This window comes from Puma concolor, chromosome B1 (assembly GCF_028749965.1).
Source record: "Puma concolor isolate L17-30 chromosome B1, mPumCon1.1.hap2, whole genome shotgun sequence".
NCBI classification, from domain to species: Eukaryota; Metazoa; Chordata; class Mammalia; order Carnivora; family Felidae; genus Puma; species Puma concolor.
The window spans coordinates 34,987,459-34,995,185 of NC_141670.1; the positions used below are offsets into that span (position 1 = coordinate 34,987,459).

Here is a 7,727-nt window from a genome sequence, read left to right on the forward strand (position 1 = left end):
TGTATGTTTCTGGGGCGCCTGAGTGGCTCAGTCGGATGAGCGTCTGGCTCTGGCTCAGGTCATGATCTCACAGTTTGTGGGTTCGAGCCCCGCATTAGGCTCTGTGCTGACAGCTCGGAGCCTGGAGCCAGCTTGGGATTCTGTGTCTCCTTCTCTCTCTGCCCCTCCCCCGCTCATGGTCTGTCTCTGTCTCTCTCTCTCTTTCTCTCAAAAACAAATAAACATTAAAAAAATTAAAAAATTGATATGTATGCTTTTGCCAGCACTTATGTGAATTATTGTAATTATTGTATATGTCATTTCTAGTATTATGGAAACTCTTCATTTCTTTCTTTTCTTTGTTTCAACATTAGTGTGGTTGTACTTGCCTGTGCATTCCTCCAGAATTAGGGCAGTTCTGCTTCTTTTCCCTTTTCTTATAATATTAAGAGTATTAATGCTTTTTCTTAAACTCAGTCAAGGTTATGACCAGAAGATGTGGTTGGAAAAGAGAGGGAAGTTTAAAGAGACACTTACCAGTCCAGATGAGACATTATAGATTTTTTGCTCTAATCATTTCACAAATAACCAGACCTCGAACTCTTCCAGAATGTTCCAGAGCCCTGCCACTTATGGCATAAATGAAACCTTCTGGGTAAAAGGGAGCCATAGAGAAAATAAAATGACGTATGGGTAGAAGTAAAAGAAAGAAAACAGGACCTGAAATTGAGAGGAACATAAAGGCACGCGACATCAAAATGCTGGATGTAACCAAAAACATTATCCATGGTTTCCATTTGTTCCTCTTCATTCATTTTTCATTTCTGGAAAAGGAAAAAAAAGTCTAGAAGTTTCTAAGCAGCTACTGAAAATTTTTCATATTATCTCCAAATCTAATTCATGAAGTATTGAACTTGCATTTCGGACAGTTACAGAAGAACAGAATCTTTGAGTTAATCTGCCCAATGCAGGAATCCCCCTGCAGCACTTCTAGGAGGAGTGGCTGTTCAGCCTCCGCTTGGCTACTGCCTGACGAGGTCCTGACTCACTGCCTCATTGAGCTCTTTCCATGTTTAAAAAGCCTAATTCTTTGAAGGCTCTTGCTGATATAAGCTCAAAGCCTGTCTCCCGGTATTCCCTCTTCCTTCACCTCGGTTCTGCCTTTTCAAGCCAACGGAGGCCTCGCTGCTTTGAAGGTGCTTCTTCTCCTTCAGTTTTATCTTTCACGGCCTTGTCATTCCTGATTCCTCAAACTAGTCCTTTTAGGACATGGTTCTAGATCTCTCAACATCTTGGTCTCTCCTCTGGAAATGTTGTAAAACAGCCAGCATTTCTTTTACAGGTAAAACACAGGAGTTAACATAATTCTCCAGATTCCATCTGGCCTGTGCAGCAAATTGGGAGCAGCTCATTCCTGACTTGACCTTTTTCTTTTTTCTTTTCTTTTCTTTTCTTTTCTTCTTTTTTTTTTTTTAAATTTTTTTTTTAACGTTTATTTATTTTTTTGGGACAGAGAGAGACAGAGCATGAACGGGGGAGGGGCAGAGAGAGAGGGAGACACAGAATCAGAAACAGGCTCCAGGCTCCGAGCCATCAGCCCAGAGCCCGACGCGGGGCTCGAACTCACGGACCGCGAGATCGTGACCTGGCTGAAGTCGGCCGCTTAACCGACTGCGCCACCCAGGCGCCCCTCTTTTCTTCTTTTTTTAATTAATGCACCTAAGTTACATTCAGGCCTGAGATCACAGACTCACGCTGGAGCTATTTGGCCTTGTCATCATGAAAATAGCTTAGGCCCTTTGCACATAAGCAAGTGAGCAAATCTCACAGGCAAAGCTGACCCCCTAACAGACTTTGGTGAAATTTGGGAGAGCCAAGAGAAAGGAAAGGCATTGCCATGGAAAAACGTAAGAGTCCAGGTGGTGGAATTGTGGGTTCTGTGCCCAGGGAAGATGGGTGCCGTCTGGCCCATGAAGAAGCCCCTGGATGAGTCCCTGTTCTGGGCACAGGCCTGTGTGCTGGCAGAGGAGCACTGCATGACTGAGCTTTTGCACTTTTCAGTCTTGCTCCCTGCTGCTCAGGATTGGTTGGGAGCAGGGCGGGCTTACCTTTCCATCTTGTCCACGGCAGTGCGAGTGCTGGCCTGACCATGCAAAATGGAAATTAATACTCAGCACCCCAGTTACCGAAGGCTTCAGTCAGACCTCCCAGCAGCTTCTCTCTAACGCAAGGAGCACCTAACTCCAGGGATGCCCCTCCTCCCACTGGCCTTTCCGTCCCCAAGAAGACAAGGCCATCAGCGCCCCAGGAGGGCTGGCAGGCGTGGGCAGGAGGGTGCGGTGACTCCACAATTGAGCTGTGACCCTGGGGTATGCCACATCTGGGGGGGCGGGGGCAGATCAAGGAACTGGGGGCTAATCTAGCTGCGCAGATTGGCCCTCTGTTGTTGCCTCCAGATCGGAAAAATCAGGCATATTCACAGATGGGCCCTGCCTGAAATCCAGGAGCGGTCTAATTACAGAGCTACGGCTCTCGGTTTTCTCTGTTACCCTAAATCCTGGCATAAACCATAGTGAGTAAGTCAGGAACTAAATAAACACTAGCTTTCAAGGGAGGGAGGCGGCGGTGGAGGACGAGGAGGGTGGGGGAGGGTGGAAGCTCACCGACCTTCTATTGGTAGAGGAGGATCACGTGATCTGAGGTGCACTAGGATCTTTCTGAGCACACAGAAGTTTCTTCCACTCGCTCATTGTCGGTGGGACCGGCCTCCCTCACCTTTTTGGGGCTTTGTTTCCTATTAATCTGCCTCTTATCATGTCAAATCCATTTGGGAGTAGGTTACATATATCGTCTTACACTACTATTCTTCCTGGCCAATTAAGTCACCGAGGAAATACAAAGCAGCCTGGTTTGTCTTCACTTTTGCCACCCGATGAGGCACCCTATGAGGCCCTGGGCTCACCCTATATTATTCGGAGGTGTTGATGTACAGGTGCTTTCTGTCTCTTTGGTTCAGCCAGCTGGAAAGTACGTCTCCCTTTGCAAAGTGGAGCCCAGGGCCAGTGGTTATAAAATAGAGGGGAGTAGAAAAGCTGACAGCATCCCACGTGCGCCCTCTGCCCCAGGCTCGGCCATGAGCCCCAGGCCCCTTGGACGTGAAGAGAATGACTGGGGACAAAGAAACGCCCTCTTGGGCTCCCCAGTCCGTGCACCCTTCCTCCCCACCTGGGAACTCTAAGCCCTGGGCGGAGGCATACCACACATGGCCGCCTCCCTGACCCACTGAGCTTCCTGTAAGGTTTGGGGCGTTTGCTGAACTGTTACCTTGTGTCAACTTTTTTATTTGTATATCGCATCTCTGAAACTCAGCTATACCCCTCACGGCTCATCTCTGGGCTCAAGATGAAAAATAACACCTCCTGAATGAATGAATAAACCCGTAATGGTCACTCCCCTGGTCCACAAGGAGGAGCTGGGCCCTTAGGGGATGTTTCCATGGACTGATCAACACTGGGGAAGCTTTTCAGAAAGCTGCAGTCAAGAGGTGAGTTTATCTTTATGTTCGACTCTGAATCTTTACACTCTGGGTTGGAATATCCCGCAAAGGTCATTCGTGAACAGTCCAATGATTTGAGATTTATTTTAATTTTAATTTTTATTTTTTTATGAAATTTGTTGTCAAGATGGTTTCCGTTAATTTGAGATTTAAAAAAAAAATGTTTTCCTATGACAACTTTCAAGCCAATGCAAGAGTAGAGACAGTTCCTGTGTATCTACCGCTTAGCTTTAACAAAGTCAACTCTTGGCTGATTTTCTATCACTTACCCCCTGTCTGGTCTGTTCGTTAGGCCCCCTCCCCAACCAGGATGATAAACAAAACACCCCAAACAAAACACATCATGTCATTTTGTTCCTAACTATGCAGTGCATATGTCTAGAAGATAACTTTTGTTTGAAATAATCACTTCTGTTCTATCATCAAAGTGCTCTGACCTTTGAGGCAGAGCCTAAAGGCTGATGAGCCCCTTCCGATAAGCCCCTGTGAAGCCCCTATTTACTAGCACATGGGACATCATGAGTGCACCAAAATCTTACATATTGCTGTCCACCCTGCCACTCCTCCTCTTTTCCCAGTCATCCGCTGTCAGGAGGACTGGCTTCTTACAAGAGGTTTACATGTATGGATTTGGGAGCAAGTCTGGCTTAGAATCCCAGCTCCACCATTTCCTTGCTCTGTGACCTTTGACAAAATACTCAACCTTTCTGTGCTTCAATTTCCTCATCTGAAGGCGAAGCCAGTTCATAGTATGTGCATACTTGGTAGAGTTGTAAGGATGAAATATACTAAAGCTAATGTGAAGCTCTTAGAACAGCACCTGGTGCATAGAAAGTGCCATGTGTTTGCTTTTATTATTATCCTTCGCTTAGTACATGCATCATCTCCACCAACACCGCCTACATCCTGAATTAACTGACAAAGGCAATAACGCGTCGTAGTTATTTCTCAAGGTATTTTCGTACATTTCGTCAGGTGCCGTCCTGCCATAATCTAGGACGGTTCAGGGAATTCGGAGATGTTATTGCAGAACAGGGGAGGGCAAAGATTCAGCCACAATTGGCCCTGTTCATGATGAGGAGAAATTAGAACCAAACAAAGGGCTAACAAAGAGAAAGCTCATTAAAAAAAAAATAAAGCATATTTGTTATAGTCTATCATCATACATGAAAAAGAACATTTAATGACATAAAAATTATTCATGCCGAGTAAAGCGAAAAAGGAGGGGCACCTGGGTGGCTCAGTCAGTTAGGCATCTGACTCTTGTTTTCAGCTCAGGTCATGATCTCACAGCTCGTGAAATTGAGCCCCGCGTCAGGCTCTGCACTAACAGAATGGAGCCTGCTTGGGATTCTCTCTCCTTCTCTCTCTGCCTGTCCCCTGTGCTCACTCGTGCTCTCTCTCTCTCCCTCTCTCAAAATAAATAAACTTTTTTTTTTTAAAAAAAGGAAAAAACTAAAGTGAAAAAGAAAAGCTACAAAAAGGCATGTAAACTACGAATCCACTATGCTTTTTTTCCCTTCAGGTATATTAGGCTTGTTTAAAAGACTGGAAAAATATACATCAACATAAATGTTATTTCTCAGTGGAGTAACAAAAAGTCATTTCTCTTTTCTTGGGTTGAAATTTCTTTTTTTAAATAAACACATAACCTTTTTTATTATATTGGTAGCATTTACATTTCTTCGTGGCATCTAATAATAATAATAATAGATTGTGTTTGAAATTTCTGAATGCTACATAACGAATATGTATTACATTTACAATAAGGAAAGGTTACCATTTAAAAACAGGATAAGTAATTGTACCTGCAACATGGTTCAGTTACATAGAAGATCTATGAAAAAAGCGATGTTAATGGGAGAATTGTGGATAATTTTTTCTTTATATTTTTCAGGTTTTTCCAAAAATTTTATTCTGAGAGCATGATGTTGCTTTTAGGTAGATGGTTCATATAGGGAAACTGAGGCACAGTAGGTGGGCAGGAAGTCTCTCTGGTTTCATACCAGAGCAGGTGTTCAGTCGTTCCCGGAGATGCTCCCTTTTGGGTCTATTCCTGACCTGTGACTTAAGGTCGAGGCTATGACTGTCACATAATAACGGTCTTTAAGCCTCTCCTCTCAGAAGAAATGGGCTGCAGGGCCCTGTGTGTTTGGGGTGAGGATGGGGAGGCTCAGCACCCCTGAAGCATCACCCTGGCCATCTGTAGGGGCAGGAAGCCAGCCCTTAGCTGGGCCACATGACAGCTGTGTGTCTCCAGATTCTGAGGCCGCAGCCATCTCCCCGCTCCAGATGCCAGCTGTTAGGGAGGAGTAAGCCTTGCAGGCACATGTGTCCATATGTGATAGCAGCCCACCCAGTCCAAATATCTGGGGGCCTCCCTGATCTACCTCCCCGACAAGTGTGTCTAAACCAACACAAAATAGGAATAAAAACAAATAGAGGTGGGGAAAGAAGAAAAAAATGGGAAAATGAGAGAGAAGTATTTTTCAGATAAAGCAGTTGGATCTGATAACAACCTAGGAAACAGGCAGAAGGGAGGGTGGTGTGGCCCAAAGGGCAAAGGTGTGGGTTAGAAGTCACTGACCAAGAGTGTCTTTCACCCTCTGCCTACCTGTATGGTCCAAGGCATGTCCCCTACCTGGCGGAGTGCCTCTTCTGCAAGAGGCAGATGTCACTAAAGGGTAAGAAGGGTTCCTTGCTCCTGGAAGGGGCGCCCCAAGTGCACGTTTGGCCAAATACCCAGAGGAAGAGTGGTTGGTTCACGGTCTTCCCACACAGGCCTGTTAGGATTTAGTTGTCATTGCCGGACTCACTGCTTCCGGATGCGTAGGTGAGGAATCAGCCGATGGCACTCTGGGGAGGCTCCCGCTGGGCTAGCAGGCAGCCCCTGGCCCCTATGTCACAGACAGCAGCAGGTCTGGACCATCTTCAGGGCAGTCGACTCGAAGTGGTTCAGTGGCCCATGGCTGTCCTCCAGCAGGCCCACGCTGCCCAGGAGGACATTCACACACCTGTCCATTGGCCTCAGAGTAAAGTAGTCTTTTGGGCTCCCCACCCCGCCCCAGCCAAGTGGAATGGAAGGGGGAAAAAAAAGTAGCAATGGTCTATTGCCATTAAGATGTTATTTACAGTTCTGGCCGTTCTAAAGATGCCCCTGGGTCACTTGCCTGTCTTTGGACAAGAAGAGACTCCAGCAGTGATTTCAAGGCAAGGAAATATGGAAAGAAAGCAACGTTGAAAATGTGGGTAGTAGGAAAGAATCATTCCTCCTTACTCCTTAGCTTCTTAAGTTTTCCTTTAAAATCCCGCCCCCCCCCAACCCTCCCACTGGCATCCATTTGGCTTTGCAGACTGATTCAGGTTCTAGGACTGGGCATGAGTTGGAGGAGGCTACAACGAAAGAAGAAGACTTGATCCCGGTGATGTCATTCCAGAGGGGGTGACAAAAGCCACTTGGCAAGGTCTTCACTAGAATAGGTCAGACAACAGGTTCTGAACTGAAATATGTTGATATAGTCTATGAGCACGCTCATTCTGAATTAACACCGACCCCCAACAAAACATATAGACAGAATCCTAAAATGGACCCCTGTGGGTAGCAGCCTGTGCCGTTAATGAAGCTGCTGTAGGGGTGGTCCTGTGCCTTAGGATACAGAAGCTATAGGATGACCACTCAGCGTCATGTCTGGACATTAAGGTTTGTTAATGTCCGTCTCCAAGCAACAGCAGCTAGGCTGTTTCAAAATAAAAGTCTCTGGCAGTGTTTGTATATGTCCTACCCTGAGGATAACACAGAGGGAGAGAAGATAGTTACTGGGACCCCAAATTCACTTCAATAGCGTGCAAGCTGCTTCTGGCAGGGTGCACCTGCAAGTCTCAGATAAACCCCCCCGGGTCCACCCCGCATCTGCTGGGTGTATCCTTTTGATTGACTTAAGACTTCTTTCTCTCTTTTAAAGGTCCAGTTTGAGCCTCATATCTCCGCCTCCTTCTCGGTGACGTCTCCAATTGCTCTTACAATTCCAAGTCGGTATCATTCGGGTCAAACTAGTTCATGATTGATTAATATTTTCTGTTTCGTATTTATGTTTCTGTTGCAGTTCCGGAGAGTGTAGCCGATAACACTTCTGTCAGCCCCCCTCCCCCCCCCGTGGGGCCTACCCAGAGCTGTCACCAGGAAAATAGTGGC

At 46.2% G+C, this 7,727-nt stretch overlaps 1 long non-coding RNA gene across 2 annotated transcripts; it reads left to right on the forward strand.

The window, feature by feature from the left end:
- Positions 1-2,358: 2,358 nt before the first annotated feature.
- On the forward strand, positions 2,359-6,774 carry LOC147581565 (uncharacterized). 2 transcript variants are annotated; one of them, XR_015249702.1, is made up of 3 exons: positions 2,359-2,555; positions 3,349-3,523; positions 6,670-6,774. It is a non-coding gene; the product is annotated as an uncharacterized LOC147581565 (long non-coding RNA). The 2 variants fall into 2 exon arrangements; XR_015249703.1 differs by having other exon boundaries at positions 2,359-2,551.
- Positions 6,775-7,727: the final 953 nt, after the last annotated feature.